We start from the raw sequence: 18353 nt of genomic DNA, 5'->3' as shown, positions 1-18353 counted from the left end.
CAGAATACTGTGGAGAATTTAATGAATGACTTCTGTGTAAACAAGTATGCTAAGAAAATGAACTACAGCCAAGAAAGGGCTAGATATGTATTCTAGTGCAATCTCTGGATGTATAGTTTTTTGAAAAACTGCATTATCACTGGGGACAAACTGATAATTCATGATGTGCATCACATGGTGGTTTCTGAAATGGTGGAAGAATTAGAAGACATGAGGGATGAGGAACGGAGTGTTGGTGGGATAGAAGTGGGGTTTTGTTTCTTGATTCTGTAATTACTGGAGTGAATGAAGCAAATAATTGATCTGAAGTTTTAGGGAACTGAATTCTCAGCCATATCATTGCATTCGATGAAGAGAGCTGTGGTGATGTAGGAAATCTGTTAGCTGCACAATGGTGTCTAAATTCATCACCTGATCACTATATCTCTACATATTTGTCAGCCTTCACAAAGTTAGAACTATGTGTGTCAATATTAGAACTCATTTTATTTTGAAGTGAAAATGGTAAACCAATGAATTAATTGCATCTTCAAAATGCTTTCATAATAAGTAAACATTTTAGCAGTTTAAATGTGGGGTTAATTTTGGAAACTTAATGCTGTCCTTGCATCAAATGGCTTCCTTCTCTGCATAGATGTGATGTGCTCTGTTTCTCAAGAAAATTTGCTAGAGCCTTGGCTTATTCTTGTCCTCCTGATGCATTTTAGGGTAACAATAATTTAAAAGAAGATGTGAAGGAATTACAAAGAGAGATTAATTAGGCAGACAAAATGATGGCAAAAGGACATTAACTAGAATAACTGTTATTTTTTCTTTGGATTCTAGAGTGGTATTTTCTTAATGGGAAAGACAAAAATTTGCAGACAAGCAAGGTGATGTGCTTGTAAGGCAACATTGCTGCACCTCATAGCCCATAAGTGGTGATGTGAAATTGTGAACTTGGCATGAGTTTAGCTCACATCCTGTTTCCTGTCGGTTGAGATTTCAGATCTACAGCAGCATGTGCGTAGACTTAGTTACAATTGACCCACAAGGTCTCGATGACTAAACCATTTACTGAACATTTTTTGGCTGCCTGGCCTTTGTCATACTTTTGGTGAAATCTGAATTGGGCAGGTTGGATTAGGGAATTGAAACCTCACTCTTCCTCTAAATTTGTGACAAAACAGGCTATCATTACATTGACAGTGCTGCTCTGTTTTCTTATTCAAGTTGTTACTTAATTCCATGTTGAGAATTTTTAACAAATTGTCTCACCAAGTTGCAGAACTCATTGGATTGTTAAAAAGTTAAGATAATTAAAATAATTCAGAGATTTAGTAGGCCAGGAAGAGAGAATCTAATTTCAAAGATAGGGAAATGCAGAATAGACAGTTTTGACCTTAAAATTAGCGGCAAATATTTCAGGTGTAAGAACAGGAAGTCTCTTTTCACACAAAGACTGATGAAAAGTTGAAATAAAAATGCAGATTGATCAGATTGTTGGTCTCATAGTCAGTTTTTTTTTTCCAAAATTTACCTGGGAACAGGTTTTAATAATGGGTGATATGAGCAAATACAGATAAATTAACTGAAGTATCAGTCATATGTGACCTAATTTGATAGTGGAATCCTCAACAGGCTGAATAACTACATAATATTGTATCTGAAGTTATATTAGATTCGGGGTTCCCAACCTGGGGTCCATGGACACCTCGGTTAATGGTAGGTTGTCCATGGCATACAAAAGGATGGGAACCCCTGCATTAGGTAGTCAGCACTATGTTCATATTCCACAAAGAGATGTGTCAGGCATTAGTCTGTCATCTAACTGATTCTATCATGCTATATGATAAATTTTGGTAGGGTCAGGAGGTTGTGCCCAGCTCACTAGTCTACAGTGCTGGGGCCAGGGGTTACACCCAGATACCTGATCTGCAGTACTTGGGTTGGGCAATATTACCCAGTTCAAGACAAAGTTTCTCCTTTGGTTTTGATGTAGGTCTGAGGTTCACTGCCTCAGTCCACATGCTCTTTTTATATCCATAGTCCTCTGAAAATTAATTCTGTTGAAGTTTTATGATTTTCTGACCTCTTCTTTTTGTCTTTGACAACCCTGCTCTTGAATTTCCTTGCTTGGTAGTTGGGAATGCCTGTAATGAATGTTAATCCTATTGAGGGTTCAGACCCAACAGACAGTTCCCCACCTGATGCTGACAGCTCAGAATGAGAATTATCTTTAAAGATTGAGTTAATTTTCATGCTTAAAGTTCTGCACACATAGCACGTGTGTAGACTTGCACATACGGTATGTACACACAAGCTAATGGGCAAGAAAACATGCTTCCCCTCCTCAGATATTTTCCCCAGGGTTGAGGATCCCTTACCACCACAGAGTTTGAAAGTGTCTAATGATTGATCTGAAGGTTGTGCCACAGCTGAAGTGGGAGAGGTCGTGCTTAATGGGGTGGGTGGATGGTAATGTGAGAGATACTCATTTCTGCCATTCGTTCTGACTTTTGAGTGTTCCTACCAGAAGAAACTCTGGGCTCTAATACCATCCTGAATGTTGCTGCTTTAGCTATTGGTCAGTACTTCCTAAGAACCAGGAAGCTTTGAGAACCTACTCCCCTGTGTTCACTTGATAATCCCTTGTCTTGACAGAGAGCAGAGAAGTGTTTCAGGAGTTTGGTGTTGGTAATTCAATTGTATGGCATTCAGGGCAAATTGAGTGGGGTAAGAATTTTGATTCAGATCTATAGAATCACAGGTAGTTGGTTTGCTTATCCTGCCAGCGAATTTGGGTGGATCTTGGAGAGCCAGCTCTATCTTTCCTGTGACTTGAAATGCTTGCTGTAGGTAGTCAGGAGTCAGAAACGTTTACATCACTGGTACCTACTGGATCGAGAGCTTTGTGTCAGGTTTGACATCGTGATCTCTCTCTTCTGCTTGTCAGCTCATAACTGTGCCAGAACAGAAAAGGTGATGGTCAATTTTGTCTTTGCTGTCAGCCTTTGAGAGTCAACTCCTGAGAAAAGGGATGTGATTTACATTTTCCAGGTAGTCATTGTGGGACTTTATTTCTGGGAGATGGTGTAGTATTGTATAGGAGGTTCAGGTTAGTACAGAACCTTTGCTTAGTGGGTGATCTCCAGTACTCTTCAGTAAACATGTTGATAATGGCTTGCATCTCGGGCTCCACAAATGTAAATAAAAGCATTGTCTATGTTCAACAGTTTGATGACTGAATTTGGGATGTTACTGATTCTCTGTGGATGGGGTATGTTTGACTGGTTTTCCATTTGTTGTGCAGATGTGCTCCAGTCTAGCTTGTTCGCGATCAAGTACACTTTGAGATTGATGAATAATAATTCTTTGCTTGATATCCATCTCCACCGAGGTTGGATCAGTCGTAAACCTATTGGTTAAGGTCACAACTTGCATGCCTTGTTGTTGCTGATCTGCAATGGAAGGCATATTTCTGCAGGCAGCTAAATCTGAGAAGGGTGCTCCACAGTCTATCTGACTGATAGTGGAAAAAGCTTTTCTGAGGTTGATGCTGGTCTCTGCATTCTGGAGTTGTCAAAGCAGAGCAAATTCAATGGGCCAAGTAGCCGATTTTGCTCCTGTATCTTATGGTGAAACAGTTTAGATCATGTCTATTATGTTCCCTAAGCAAAAGAATCCACATGGCCACTCAGGGAATTATGTGCATGTTAATGTGCCTCTTGGTTTCCCAGCAAAGATGGGTACATCGACCTTGGTGTTGACCAGCAGGAGGGAAATGCCAGGTCTGGCCTCATATAATTTTAGTACTGGACATAACAATTTCCAGAATCCTGTAGTGTTACTCATGGTGCTATTTGTCCTTCACTTCCATTAGTTTTGGGAAAGTATAAAGGAGGAAGTTAGAGCTCTCTTTGTCAAGGCTCGGATGTGAAGAATACCAGGAGAGGCAGTTGGGGCAGTTGTAACTTGGCGCTGTGAATAACATCAGACTTGAGAAAGGAAATTGAACTTTCTGGGTTATTTCTACAAAAATGAGCAGGGCAAAGAAATTGAAGATAGACTACTTGGAAGAAATTAGGCTAGACTGAACTGTGTAATATTTGTAGTGACTGAATGAATAGGTATTGTAGTGCCTTTAATGAATTTACTGTTTTTACCCTGAGTGCTCTGAGTTCTGATCCAGCAATGATTATTGAAATGACAGGTACCCCATTCTGATTGCTGTAAATGATTCAGCTTGAATGAATTCTTTTACCTTTCAGCAGTTCAATGTAAATTGTATTCTGCAAAAGTACAAATCAAATTTATCAAAGTTAGCTCTTCAGTTAAAGCCAGAAAAATGTTAATGATTATATTTGAAATGTATTTTTTAATATCCAAGTTGATTTCATCTATATTTTTATGTTGACTGCTATGTTAAGTTAGTATTCCTTCAAAATCCCAGGTTATCCCATTCCTGTTCATTCTCCTGGGCCTTTGCAGTAAAGGGTAGGTATTCACCTTGGCAACAAAGCTGTGTGCTTTCAAGAGAGCAGGTAAAAAAAAAACTCTCATGATTTAGAAAGTTGCCTGAAGTTTGATTCTGCGGCAGGACAATTAGCAAATCCTTCAGTTGGAAAGACCTTGGGCTGCATTGCAGTATTAATTGTGACACCAGAGATTTGGAAATCAAACCTTGCCTTTAGGCATATCATTGCAAATTGTCTTGCTAAAACAATGTGGGAGTTTAATAGAAAATAGGCATTATGAAAAGAAAAACTGTAGTGTTATGGTCTGAGTACTACTGTGTTAGAAATTCATTGTTCAAAAGTTCAAGCTCAAAGTAAATTTATTATGAAAGTACCATTGTCACCATATATCACCCTGGGATTCATTTTCTTGCAGGCATACTCAATAACCGTAATAGAATCAATGAAAGACTGCACCATAGGGAAGACAACCACTGTGCAAAAGAAAACAAACTGTACAAATACAACAAGAAATAAATAATTATTTAAATATTTATTGTTTTATATTGCTATTTTTCTTCACTATTCTCGGTTGGTGCGGCTGTAATGAAACTCAATTTCCCTCAGGATCAATAAAGTATGTCTGTCTGTCTGAGAAAGAAAAAAATAATAAATGACTAAGTAAATAAGCAATAAATATCGAGAATGTGAGATGAAGAGTCATTCAAAGTGAGTCCGTAGGTTGTGGGAACAGTTCAGTGATGGGGCAAGTGGAATTTTCCCTACTGGTTCAAGAACCTGACAGTTGAGGGGAATAGCTGTTCCTGAACTTGGTGTTATGTGTCCTGAGTCTCCTGTACCTCCTTCCTGATGATAGCAGTGAGAAGTCTTGTACAGCTACAGGTTGAAAGATATGACATAGTGGCCATCACTGAGTCATGGCTAAATGATGGATGTGATTGGGAGCTGAATGTCCAAGGATACACTGTGTATAGGAAAGATAGGAAGGTGGGTAAAGGGGGTGGCGTGGCCCTGATGGTAAGCAATGATATCAAATCACTAGAAAGAAGGCACATAGGATCAGAAGAGGTAGAATCCTTATGGGTCGAGTTAAGAAATGGCAAGGGTAGAAAGACACTGATAACAGTGAGCATGATCTGGGTGGTGGGGTTGCTGATGAAGGATGCTGCTTTCCTGTGACGGTGCTCTGTGTAGATGTGCTTGGTGGTGGGGAGGGCTTTACCTGTGATGGACTGGGCCGTATCCACTGCATTTTGTGGGATTTTCCATTCAAGTGCATTGGTGTTTCCGTATTACGCGGTGAGGCAGCAAGTCAGTATACTCTTCACCACACATCTTTAGAAGTTTGTCAAGTTTTAAATGTCATACTGAATCTTTGCAATCTTCTTAGAAAGTAGAGGTGCTGCCATGCTTTCTTTTCAATTGCACTTGTGTGCTGGGCCCAGGACAGGTCCTCTGAAATGATAGCACTGAGGAATTTAAAGTTGCTAACTCTCTGTACCTCTGATGTCCCCATGAGGACTGGCTCATGGAGCTCCAGCTTCCTCCTCCTGAAGTCAATAATCAGCTCCTTGGTTTTGCTGACACTGAGTAAGAGATTGTTGTTGTGACACGGCTCAGCCAGATTTTTAATCTCCCTCCTGTATGCTTATTCTTCACTATCATTGATTTAGCCTATGACAGTGGTGTTATTACGCACACTTAAATAATGCATTAGAGTTGTACTTAGCTACAGAATCATAAGTGTAAAGTAAACAGAGTAGTAGGCTAAGGGCAGAGCCTTGTGCACCTGTGTTGATGGACATTATGAAGGACATGTTGTTGCCAATCTGAATAAACTGGGGTCTCCAAGTGAGTAAATCCAGGATCCGGTTCCATAAGGAGGTACTGAGGCAAAAGTCTTGAAGCTTATTGATTAGTTTCATTTATATTTCAATACTATCATTAGGGGATGATAGTATTGAAATGTCAAGCTGTAGTCAATAAAGATGTATGCATCTTTGCAGTCCAGATGTTCCAAAGTTGAATGAAAAGCCAATGAAATGGCATCTGCTATGCCGATAGGCAAATTGGAGTGGATGCAAGTTGCTTCACAGGCAGGAGTTGATCATCACCAACCTCTCTCAAAGTCTTTGCCACTGTGGATTTAAGTTTCACTGGGTAATAGTCATTGAGGCACTGGTATAATTGAAGCAGGTGGGTACCTCAGAATGTTGAAGTGAGAGGTTAAAGATTTCAATGAACACTCCAGCCAGTTGATCAGCACAGGCCTTTAGTAGTCATCCTGGTACCCCATCTGGTCTGGATGTTCTCCGTGAGTTCACCTACCTGAAGGATGCTCCCATGTCAGCCTCAGAGACTGACATCATAGGGCCATCAGGAACTCTGATAGTTCTTGATGGATCCTCCTTGTTTTGACAGTCAAAGCGAGCATGGAAGGCATTGAATTAGTCTGGAATTGAAGCCCTGGTGTCACTAGTGTTGCTTGATTTCACTTTTTAAGATGAGAAGCCAGCTGTTGAGTATCCTTCATTGATTTAAGTTTAGTCCAGATTAGGCACTATACCTATGTGATGGCTTTCTGGAGATTGTACCTGGTCCTCTCAGAACTTGGTCACTAGACTTGAATGCCTGTGATCTGGCCCTCAGCACTTTGTGGATCTCATGGTTCAGACAGGGCTTCTGGTTGGCGAAGACTCTGAATGATTTTGTGGGGACACACCCATATGTGACTGCTTTTATAAAGTCTGTGATAATCATGGTGTATTTATTCAGGTCCACAGATGAGTCTTTGAACATGGCCCAGTCCAACAATGTGAAATGAAACAATCCCGTAGCTGCTCCTCTGCCTCCAGTAACTGCCTCTTTGTTGTCCTAATCTCTGGAACCCTGCTGTTCAGCCTCTGCCTGTATACAGATAGGAAAAAGACAGCTAAGTGATCAGATTACCCAAAATATGGTCTGGGTATGAAATGACAGACATTCCTTACTTAGTATACCAGTGGTCTAAGTGTGTTGGGATCTCTAGTGCTACAGATTGTATGCTGATGGTAATTGGGTAAGGATTTCTTCAAACAATGCATTGGGGTGAACTGTTTCTTGTTTGGTGATGGCATCAGGTAGGATCTCAAATGCTTGATTATAGTTGAACACTTGTAGAATGTACACTACGGTCAGATCATGAAGGATAACTATCTTGGTAAATAGAACGGTTGATATTTGACCGTTAGGTGTTCAAGGTCAGAGGTACACAAGTATGACAAAACCACCACATCAGAATGCCACAGAGTTTATCATGAAGCATACACTTCTACCTTTTGCCTTTTCCAAATCAGCAGTTTGTGCATCTTGTGTATCGAGAAGCCTTCAGGTCTGATCACCATATCTGGCGTACTCTGAGTAAGCCACAACTTGGTAAAACACAGAACACAACAGTTCCTCATTTCCCTGCAACACAGCACCCTTGCCCGTAGGTCCTGTTTGAACAGCTGTTTTCATTTGATTCTTGTATTGAACATGAATATTTACAACTTGTAAATTATTGAGCATATTTTAAAATTTTGAACATCAGAGGCAGTTTTTGTCTCTGGACCAGTTGATAGCTGATTTCTCAATTTTTCCAAGCACAGAAGCAATGGATTTGAGGTCTCGTGATCTGACTGGTTGTAAGCATAAATATGGTCATGGACTCTCACAGCATGAAAGCAGGCCCTTTGTTAAACCACGTTGACCACCAAGCACTGAACTATAATATGTGTAGCCTGCAATATGTGACACAAGTGTTTGCCTGGATACTTGAATGGTATGACAATCCCCTGCTTGGATAGTATGTTCTGAATTCTCCCCACCCTCAGAGGTGTGGGGGGGGGTAAATACTCTTCCTTTTAAACCTCCTACCCCAACCTAATATGGATATCCTTTAGTTTTGGACAACTCTGCAATGGGGAAGTGCTTTTTAAATCTATCTGGGCCTCTCATAATCTAATGCATCTAGATCAGGCATCCCCGCAGACTTCTTTCCACAAGCAACAAGGTTGTTCTATCCAGGATCGATTCACAATATTTCCTCTGTAACATCTTCAATGCAATTGCATCCTGTTTAAAATGTGATGATCAAAGCTGCACATAGTACACCAGCTGCGGTTTTAACTACTGTTGCTATCATTATATACCGCACCTCTGCTCCATCTGCCAAAAGCAGAACATTCTGGTAAGCAAACAGTTTAAGTCCCATTTCTACATGTTGGTGTATTCCTTCCTCTCCATCCCTTTACCTTTCCCAAGCACCTGGCTTCACCTCCTTCCCCTACCCCAACCTTTTTATTCTGGTGTCTTCCCCCTTCCTTTCCAGTTCTGAAGAAGGGTCTCAACCTGAAATGTTGACTGTTTATTCATTTCCATAGATGTTGCCTGACTTACTGAGTTCTTCCAGCACCTTGTGTGTGTTACTGTTCCATGCAGTTCTGTACTGTTCTAAGCAGAATGGTTCAGCATCCATAAAGGGGTACGACAAAACTGTATTCTCTCCTCCTGCCTGTTTAATTTGTATTCTGAGGACATCTCAGAGAAGCAGGAATATAGATGGAGAATTGGTGACAGAATCATCAGTAACCTTTGTTACACTGGTGATACAACAATACTGGCTGAAAACGAAGAAGACCCAAAGCAACTGCTAAAGGAACATAACCTCAAATGGATCTGCACCTTAACTTGAAGAAGACTAGGATTATGACTACTGCCCTACTGGCAGCACTAACAATTTGAATTTTGATGGAGAGGAAATTGAAGTGGTTGACAGTTTCAACTTACCTTGGATCCATGATAAACACTGAAGCATTAAGCACTCGAGAAATCCAACGAAGAAGCACCCTTGGCCAAGCAACCATGAAGGATTTAGAGAAGATGCTCGAGAACAGGAATCCATCTCTATTACAAAGATTCAACGTGTGCAGGCGATGGTGTTCTCAATGATGTTATATGGATGTGAAAGTTGGATGGTAAAGAAGAAGGATAGGAAACATATCAATGCCTTTGAACTGTGATGCTGGAGAAAAATACTACACATCCAGTGAAACTCACAGAACAAATGAATCGGCCCTCAATGAGATCAAACAAAGTCTCGTGTGTCTGGAGGCTCAAATGACAAGACGTTGCCTATTGTACTTTGGGCACATCATGTGAAGAAACAGCTCCCTGGAAAAGGAGATCATGCTTGGCCACTAATCAGATGGATGGATACAATAAGGACAGCTATGAATGCAATGTTATCTACAAACGTACAATGAACTGCCTTTGTGAGGTTCAAAATTCATTTAGGGCAACAATCCACAGGGTTACCATGAGTTGAGGATAACTCGATGGGACTTAACAACAACTGTTCTATAAACTTGCCACATAACTTTCCTGCTCTTACATTCTGTTCCCAGATAATGAAGCCTTGTATCTTGTTTACCCCCTGTGCTACCTTATGTACCTGACACCTTCAGGGACTCCTGAATTTGGACTCTACCATTTATTGTATACATTCTAACCTTATTAGTTCTTTCAAAATGGATCACCTTGTGCTTGGCAAGATTAAATTCCTTTTGTCATTCTTTTGCCAATCCTGCCAAGTGATCAAAATCATTCAGTATCCTCCGACTATCTTCATGATCAGCACACTACCAAATAATTGATCTTCTTCACAAGCTCTTGACCTATTGGTTTAAACATATTTATTCCTACAGCTTTGTTTCTTGTTTCCTGACAGGAAATGTCAGGCTTTCTCCCACTTTTGATTGCTAATCATGTTATGGCAAGCGTAAAATAGGAACAGTTTGTTTCAGGAGTGTGTGCAATAGTCCCATTATGTCTAATCATATTATTGGTTAATAACTATATATGCAATGTTTCCTTCAAATGTATATGTTCATGTGCATTTTTGCCCCCAAATCCCTCAAATTTCTGGATACTGCTGGTGCCTTCCACATACTGCTGGTGCCTTCCACAGTGAAAACAGATGCAACATACTTAGCTTGTCTGCCATTTCTTTTGTCCCACATTACTACATCTCCAGAGTCATTTCCAGTGATCTGATGACCACTCTTGCCCCTCTTCTACTCTTTATATATCTCTTTCTCTACTCTCTATATATCTGAAGTAAACATTTGCTTACTGCCAGGGTGGTGGGGTGGAGATAAGTCTCCACCTAAGGACGTGGAAGACAGTGCTTTCCTGCGCTAGCCTGCAGGGCAGGTCACCCTTGGGCACCTGCTTAGCCTCCGCCTCCAACCCCTCTGCCTACCTACCTGTTCTTTCAATAGAATGTTTATCAATGGGTTTTAAGCACAGAACTACGATCTTCTATGAACATTGGCTCGGTGATGCCCACCACATCATACCTGACAATTTCTAACTGCTCTTCAAGATCATCTACCTTATTTTGTACACTGTGTGCATTCAAACATACCTTCAGTCCTGTATTCGGCACCACACTTCTCAATATTGCATGTGTTGCCTGAATTTAAATTATTATTCCTTTCTAAATCTTTCTCTTTTATTTGATCTCCTGCACTCTCCTTCCCTTTTACTTTATCCATTCTTTTCCAAGCTATTAAAACCCCTCCACCCACCCCCACCCCCCCAACATGTACAATTTAGTTTAAACTCTCTAGTCATAGGCCTAGTTATGCTTTTTGTCAGGATCTTAGTCCCAGCATGGTTCAGATGGAGCCCTTCCCTCCTTCCCCAATACTGGTGCCAATGTCCCACAAATTCAAGTCCATTTGTCCCATACTAATCTTTGAGCCACTCTGATCTCTTTTACCCTGTGCAAATTTGCATATGGTTCAGCTAGCAATCCAAAGATTATTATCTTTTTGGTTCTGATTTTTAATTTAGTCCCTAGTTACTTCAGTTCCCTCAGCAAAACATCTGTCCTCATTCTACCTACGTCATTGGGACTCATATTTACCACAACTGCAATTTCCCCTCTCACTCCATGTTCCCCTGCAGATCAGATGAGATGTCCTGAAGCAGGATACTAAGCAGGCAGCACAGCCTTGGGACTCTCAATCCTTAACAATCTGAATATTGTGTCTATTCCTCTGATTATACTACCCCAATTACACCTACATTGCCCCCCCCCCCCCGACCTCTTTCCAGAATGGCTCCCTGGACCATGGTGCCACAGTTCCATTGCTCATCCTTCTTATAGCCTCAGTCTGATCCTCGTAGGGAGCAACAATCACAAGCCCTGTAGGGCAAGCGTAAGGTCCGAGGCTCCTCCAGTTCTACCTTTCACTTTCAGTCACACCCGCTTATCCCTGGCCACAGACAGAATCTGAAGTAGTCACTACCTCCTGAAAAACAATGTCCAGGCAGCTTTCTCGCTCCCTGATGCATCACAGGTTTTGCAGCTCAGATTCCAGGTCATCACCTTTGAGCTGAAGTTCCTCAAACAATTCTTGTGGTTACCAGGAACCACAATGAAGTCCACCAGCTTCCACATTATGCAGGTATAACATATTGCTTGATCCTGCATCCTCACTTCATTTTAGTCTGATTAATGACTGTGTTTAAAAAAAAGCCTTACCCTCTACTTTCCTGTGCCTCCTTGACGAAGCCTCTTAAACCAAAGCTACAGACTCCTACACTGGCCAACTCATCAAATGGCCAATCTAAAATGGCTTCCCAGGCCCTTGAGCTCCACCGCTTCTACTCAAAGCCTCTTGTGGCAGAGCCTCTGCTCCCCAGTCGAACTCTGTTTCACACCAACAGTGGCTGCTCCCTCAGTGGCCACTCTGTTTAAACCTCACTTCTTTTTGTTGACCCAAGTGAAACTCACTCACAAAGAAACTTGCTGATTTCAATGGTTCCTGGTCCCATAAAGATCTTATTCTTGCTTATACAAAAGCCAAACTGTCTGATAGCATGCAAACAAAAGATTTTCATAGTTCATAGGGTAATAATAAATCGATTCCATTTCCAACATTAGTCTTGTGAATCCTGATCTTAATTTTGTGTGTGTTGTTGTTTGAATTTCCAGCATCTGCAGATTTCCTCGTGTTTCCTGATTTTAATTGTCAGTTTTCATTTGAAGCTTCAGTTCTGCTATGTGTAAGATGCTATTTCACAACAAATTTTTAAACCAAAATAAATTCTGTTCGAAATAAAAAAGTTACAAGAATAAACCGTGCAATGCCTTTTCATTCTTGCATTCATTGACAATGCGTTAAGTAATGTTCTATTATATTTCTTAAAATCTCTAGCACTGTTACCTCTTAGGTGGCACACTATAACAATAACAAATGGGCTTCTTTACCCAGTCCAGCTGCTCCATTCAGTCGTGAAAGAACCCTGTGGTTCTTTCCCACCAAGCCCACGTAGTGTTTGCACCAAGCCTCAGTGTGTTTCTTAATATGTACTCCTGTAACCAAAAATGTGCATCCAGACATCTGGATGCGTTGGGAGAACACTAAGTTTCGGCCAGACCAAAGGGCATTTAATGCCTGTCTGTGTGTATGTCCCTGGGAACAACCCATAGATCAGAGTCCTCTGATCGGCAGCTGCTCAGTACTTGGAATCACTCTCCACACCCTCTCCACTGCTGGTGATCTATTTATGTTATGTTAAAAGAAATTAAATGCCTGTCCAAGCAATTCTTGAATAGTTGCTTCCAACTGTTAAGCTGATACTGACTGTGAAAAGATGTGCTAAAAATGTAACTACTGAGGAATCTACATATCTAGTTATCTGAAGGTCGCTAGTTCGAGCCTTGGCTGAGGCTGTGTGTGTGTCCTTGAGGAAGGCACTTAACCACACATTGCTCTGCGACGACACTGGTGCCAAGCTGTATGGGTCTTAGTGTCCTTCCCTTGGACAACATTGGTGGCGTGGAGAGGGGAGACTTGCAGCTTGGGCAACTGCCAGTCTTCCATAAAAAAACCTTGGCCAGGCCAAAGTACAAATCCATGGTCTATCGAGACTAATGGAGGTCTACACTACACTGTAAGTTTACAAATGTAAACAACTACATCTACAAATGTACCATACAGGGAGGATTGGAAAGGGAAATAGTTGGAAGCAGCAGGATCTTGGTAACATGACCATGTTCAAATTCCTAAATGGCACACCACTCTGATTTGGGGCTATATTGCACCTTCATCAATTATTCAACATCTCTCAGCTTCCTCAACAAACACAACACCGTGTTCTGAAAATATTGGCTCGCCACCACCCTCCATTAAATGCCCTCGCCAGTGACGATCATATTCTAAGCAAGAATTATTAATGGGGTACTTGTTGCGGTGGTTGGGGAATTGAGCAGCTTTTGGGAGCAGATGTAAATATGGATTGAAGAAGAGTCTTAATAACACTGCTTGAACAATTAGATGCGTTTGTTGTTCATATATGTAGCACCAAAAGAGAATGAGTGATGACACCACATCGCTTCAGATATAGACATGTTGTTTCTCACTTCAAGGCACACAAAAGTTGAAAACACTGCCATCATTTTCCTTGCAAGCAGCCACAACGCCATTAATACTATCTTGGGAACAGTCGGCTCACTCTGCTGTGGTAGCAGCTGGTATGTAGCTTTATCAAGTCCAGAGAGAGATAAATAATAGAATGACTGTCTCGAGGCTACAGGTAATATCCACCCCAGTTCTCATTTACCTCCATCTCCAAGTGGAATTAGCATTTAACTTCAGCTACGATACTTGCTGAGGATGTCAGCTAAAAGATGAGTTCATACAAAATGAAAAAAATCCGAATTTCATCTATGTCTCAATCAAAATGACGCTCTTTGCCCTCTCTCTCATTTTTAGGTCTCCCCTGCCATCTATAATAGCTCATCAGGAAATGCTGTAGCCATTGCCAACCAACACAGCTCTACTGAATCAAACAGTTGTGAAGCTGGAGGGGTTTTCAGTCACAATGATTTGCAGCTCGCTGACTCTAGGTCAGGAATACGGTTTTAAATGTAGGATAATATCCATCATCTGGAAAGGCTGTCAAATTCTAATTTGCTTGTCCAAAGCACATGTTAGAGGTGACAGACTAGACTCTTGTTTTTGCTGAAGTATATTATCTACAATTGAATAGGGGTGATGGTACCTCTGATCCACAGCATGGTTCATAAGCCCTCTTCGTGGCTTTATATAAGAAAATGTCCTTTCACAATGTCGCCAAGTTCTCAGAGCACTTTATTCCAAAAATGTAGGTAGCTTTTTCATAACAAATTCACAGCACTGTATAGAATTCTCCAAGGGGTTTACTTTGTGGAAATATACACACAGCTTTCACTCATAACTGGCTGACTTACAGAAATTCATTGGAAAATATAATTAGTGGAAATTTTCCTAGCATGTTTCCTGGTCGTCTGCTCTTTTCTGAAAGTGAACAGAAGCCCCATTTTACTCAGGAATTAGTCTTTTTTCATTTTGCTCAGGAATGGGTCTTTTGTCAAAGAAGCAGTGGGTGAATGGGGAAATTTCAATGTAGTTTCCTGGAACACTTACACCTAGCGGAAGTTGACAGATATAAGGTTTCCTATTTTTTTCCCCCTACAGTGGTGACCTTGACGTGTATTCATGCTACAAACTCCTTTTCAAAGTGCCGCAAATCTGTTGATGGCTAATTCTATAAAGGGGCAAAATATTTAAAAATAAAATGGCAATTTTGTTTGTAAAGCTCAGAATCACCGGCATGTGATGTGAAATTTGTTAACTTAGCAGCAGTAGTTCAATACAATACACAATATAGAGAGGAAAAATAAATAAAATAAAATAATAATAATAACTAAATAAGTAAATCAATTACGGTATACATTTATTGAACTGATTAAAAAACATGCAAAAATCAGAAATACTGTATATTTAAAAAGTGAGGTAGTGTCAAAGGGTTCAATGTCCATTTAGGGATCGGATGGCAGACAGGAAGAAGCTGTTCCTGAATCGCTGAGTGTGTGCCTTCAGGTTCTGTACCTCCTACCTGATGGTAACAGTGAGAAAAGGGCATGCCCTGGGTGTTGGAGTTCATTAATAATGGACGCTGCCTTTCCATGACACTGCTCCCTAAAGATGTCCTGGGTACTTTGTAGGCTAGTACCCAAGATGGAGCTGACTAGATTTACAACTTTCTGCAGCTTCTTTCGGTCCTGTGCAGTAGCCCCTGCACCCCCCCCCCCCCCCCATACCTGAGGCAATCACTATTTTCAGCATGATGGTCCATTTATGTAGCAGAACAAACATTATCACTTTCTGAGTTTGCTGATTCAAGGTTGTACAAACTCTTGTTTATACAGACAGACTCAAAGATTTGGGTAGCTTAAAGATTACAAAATGTTCACAACTATCCAAGCATTAATCAAACAAACTTAAGTTGGTTCTTCCCAGTACCTTACAGACAAGATACTTGATAGATAGGAATTATAAATGTGTTGGATCTGAAGAATTCAGTTGAGCAGCAGCTCAAAATGATTATCCTGCCAAACTCATTTGTAAAACAGCACTCTTTAATTAATTAATTTTTATTTATTGAGATACAGCGCAGAGTAGGCTCTTTCGGCCTTTCAACCCAGCAATCCCCCAATTTAATTCAAGTCTAATCACACGACAGTTTACAATGACCAATTAACCGAGCAACCAGTACGTCTTCGGACTGTGGGAGGAAACCAGAGCACTTGGAGGAAACCCATGAGGTCGGGGTGGATGTAGTAACTCCTAACAGGCAGTGACAGGAGTTGAACCCAAAAATTTTCTTTATCTTAATTACAAAATCAGAACAAACATTTAATGAACAGAGTCTTGCCATCTTCAGAAGTTTTCTGATGACTCTGCCATAATTGGATGCATCAGCAAGGGAGATGAGGCTGAGTACAGGGCAACGGTGGGAAACTGTGTCACATGGTACGAACAGAATCATCTGCAGCTTAATGTGAAAAGACTAAGGAGCTGGTGGTGGACCTGAGGAGGGCTAAGGCACTGGTGACCCCTGTTTCCATCCAAGGGGTCTGTGTGGACCTAGTGGAGGATTCCAAATACCTGGAGATACAAATGGACAATAAACTGGACTGGTCAAAGAACACTGAGGTTCTCTACAAGAAGGGTCAGAGCCGTCTCTACTTCCTGAGGAGACTGAGGTCCTTTAACATCTGCCAGACGATGCTGAGGATGTTCTACGAGTCTGTGATGGCCAGTGCTATCATGTTTGCTGTTGTGTGCTGGGGCAGCAGGCTGAGGGTAGTAGACACCAACAGAATCAACAAACTCATTTGTAAGGCCAGTGATGTTGTGGCGGTGGAACTGGACTCTCTGATGGTGGTGTCTGAAAAGAGGATGCTGTCCAAGTTGCATGCCATCTTGGACAATGACTTCCATCCACTCCATAATGTACAGGTTAGGCACAGGAGTACATTCAGCCAGAGACTCATTCTACCGAGATGTAACACTGAGCATCATAGGAAGTCATTCCTGCTTGTGGCCATCAAACTTTACAACTCCTCCCTCGGAGTGTCAGACACCCTGTGCCAATAGGCTGGTCGTGAACTTATTTCCACTTGGCATGATTAGCTTATTATTTAATTATTTATGGTTTTATATTGCTATATTTCTTCACTATTCTTGGTTGGTGCGACTGTAATGAAACCCAATTTCCCTTGGGATCAATAAAGTATGTCTGTCTGTCTGTTTAACCGTTGACGGTGTCAAATTTGATACTTAATGTAAAGAAGTTTTCAAAAGAAAATCTTCACCAATATTGTTGTTACAATTCAATCCAATTGTGAAATATATTTCAATTGACATAAACAGTATGTGCAAATAAAATAAATCAGAGAAATCTTGTAGTAAATTATTTCATTTTATTTGAGGCCATGTGATTGCAAGTGGTTGTAAAGTCATCAAACTACCAGACAAACACAGAGGGAAGTTTTGAGGATAAGAGGATTTGCATACAGAATTATCAAGGCAAGAGAAGTATAATCACAACAGTTTTGAATCAGGATAATAACATCACTTAATGCAAGTAGATAAGTACTTTTTGATTTCTTGAGTTAAGATCTGTTCTCCGTACTGCCTCTATTCCATTCTTTTGCTTATCAGTGTTATCTTTCCTTTACAATTGCACTGAGCTTTAAGATTCAAGAGAAGCAGCAAACGATACTCACAGGCAAGCATTCGTTTTACTTTGTACTGCTCTAAGTCCATGGGTGGAAGATTAGTTCAAACGTGACTCATGTTTTACTACCTGCTTCATACCCTGTCAGCATTCAGAAGAATTCCAGGTTGCACCAGGAGGCATCATAGGAAGAAATTGATATTGATGATGGGGCAGAACTGTTTAAAACATTTAAACTAACTAATTTATATCAAATCTCAAATACACTTGCAACTGAAAGTGGATATACTATTACAGCTCAGGGCACACTGGAGTCCAGAGTTCAATTCCGGCTCTGTTCCATGAGGAGTCTCTGTACATCCTCCCTGTGGATTGTGCGGGTTTTCCCTGGGTGCTCTGGTTCCATCCCACAGTCCAAAGTCACACTGGGTAGGTTAATTGGTCATAGTAAATTGTCTCGTGATTAGGTTGGGGTTAACCGGGGGTGTGGAGTTGCTGGGGCTGGCGAGGCTAGAAGGGCCAACTCCACACTGCATCACTAAATGAATAAATAAGTTCCCACAAATTTGTCTTTTGGGATTGAGCTCCACGTGAATCAGTGAATGACAGGTGCTTGAATGTAAACTAAATTGACTTCAATGTATTGTTGAAGCTCAAGTTTCAAGTTATTGTTGAGAAACAATTTCACATTGTACAGATCATGCTAGCCATGAGAAGTTTAGATTTTGTGGTATTTGAAATGCTGGATAATTGTATCCCCAAAACCCGTGCAGGAAACTGACAGAATCAGATCAA

At 40.9% G+C, this 18353-nt stretch overlaps 1 protein-coding gene across 5 annotated transcripts in view; it reads left to right on the top strand.

The window, feature by feature from the left end:
- The window catches only part of LOC140725132 (alpha-(1,6)-fucosyltransferase), an 839166-nt gene that overhangs the window by 239430 nt on the left and 581383 nt on the right, over positions 1-18353 (top strand). The window lies entirely within an intron of this gene.

Source organism: Hemitrygon akajei, chromosome 3 (genome assembly GCF_048418815.1).
Source record: "Hemitrygon akajei chromosome 3, sHemAka1.3, whole genome shotgun sequence".
Lineage (NCBI taxonomy): Eukaryota > Metazoa > Chordata > Chondrichthyes > Myliobatiformes > Dasyatidae > Hemitrygon > Hemitrygon akajei.
Note: the sequence above shows the minus strand (reverse complement) of the source record. Positions and strands in the feature narration are given on the sequence as shown.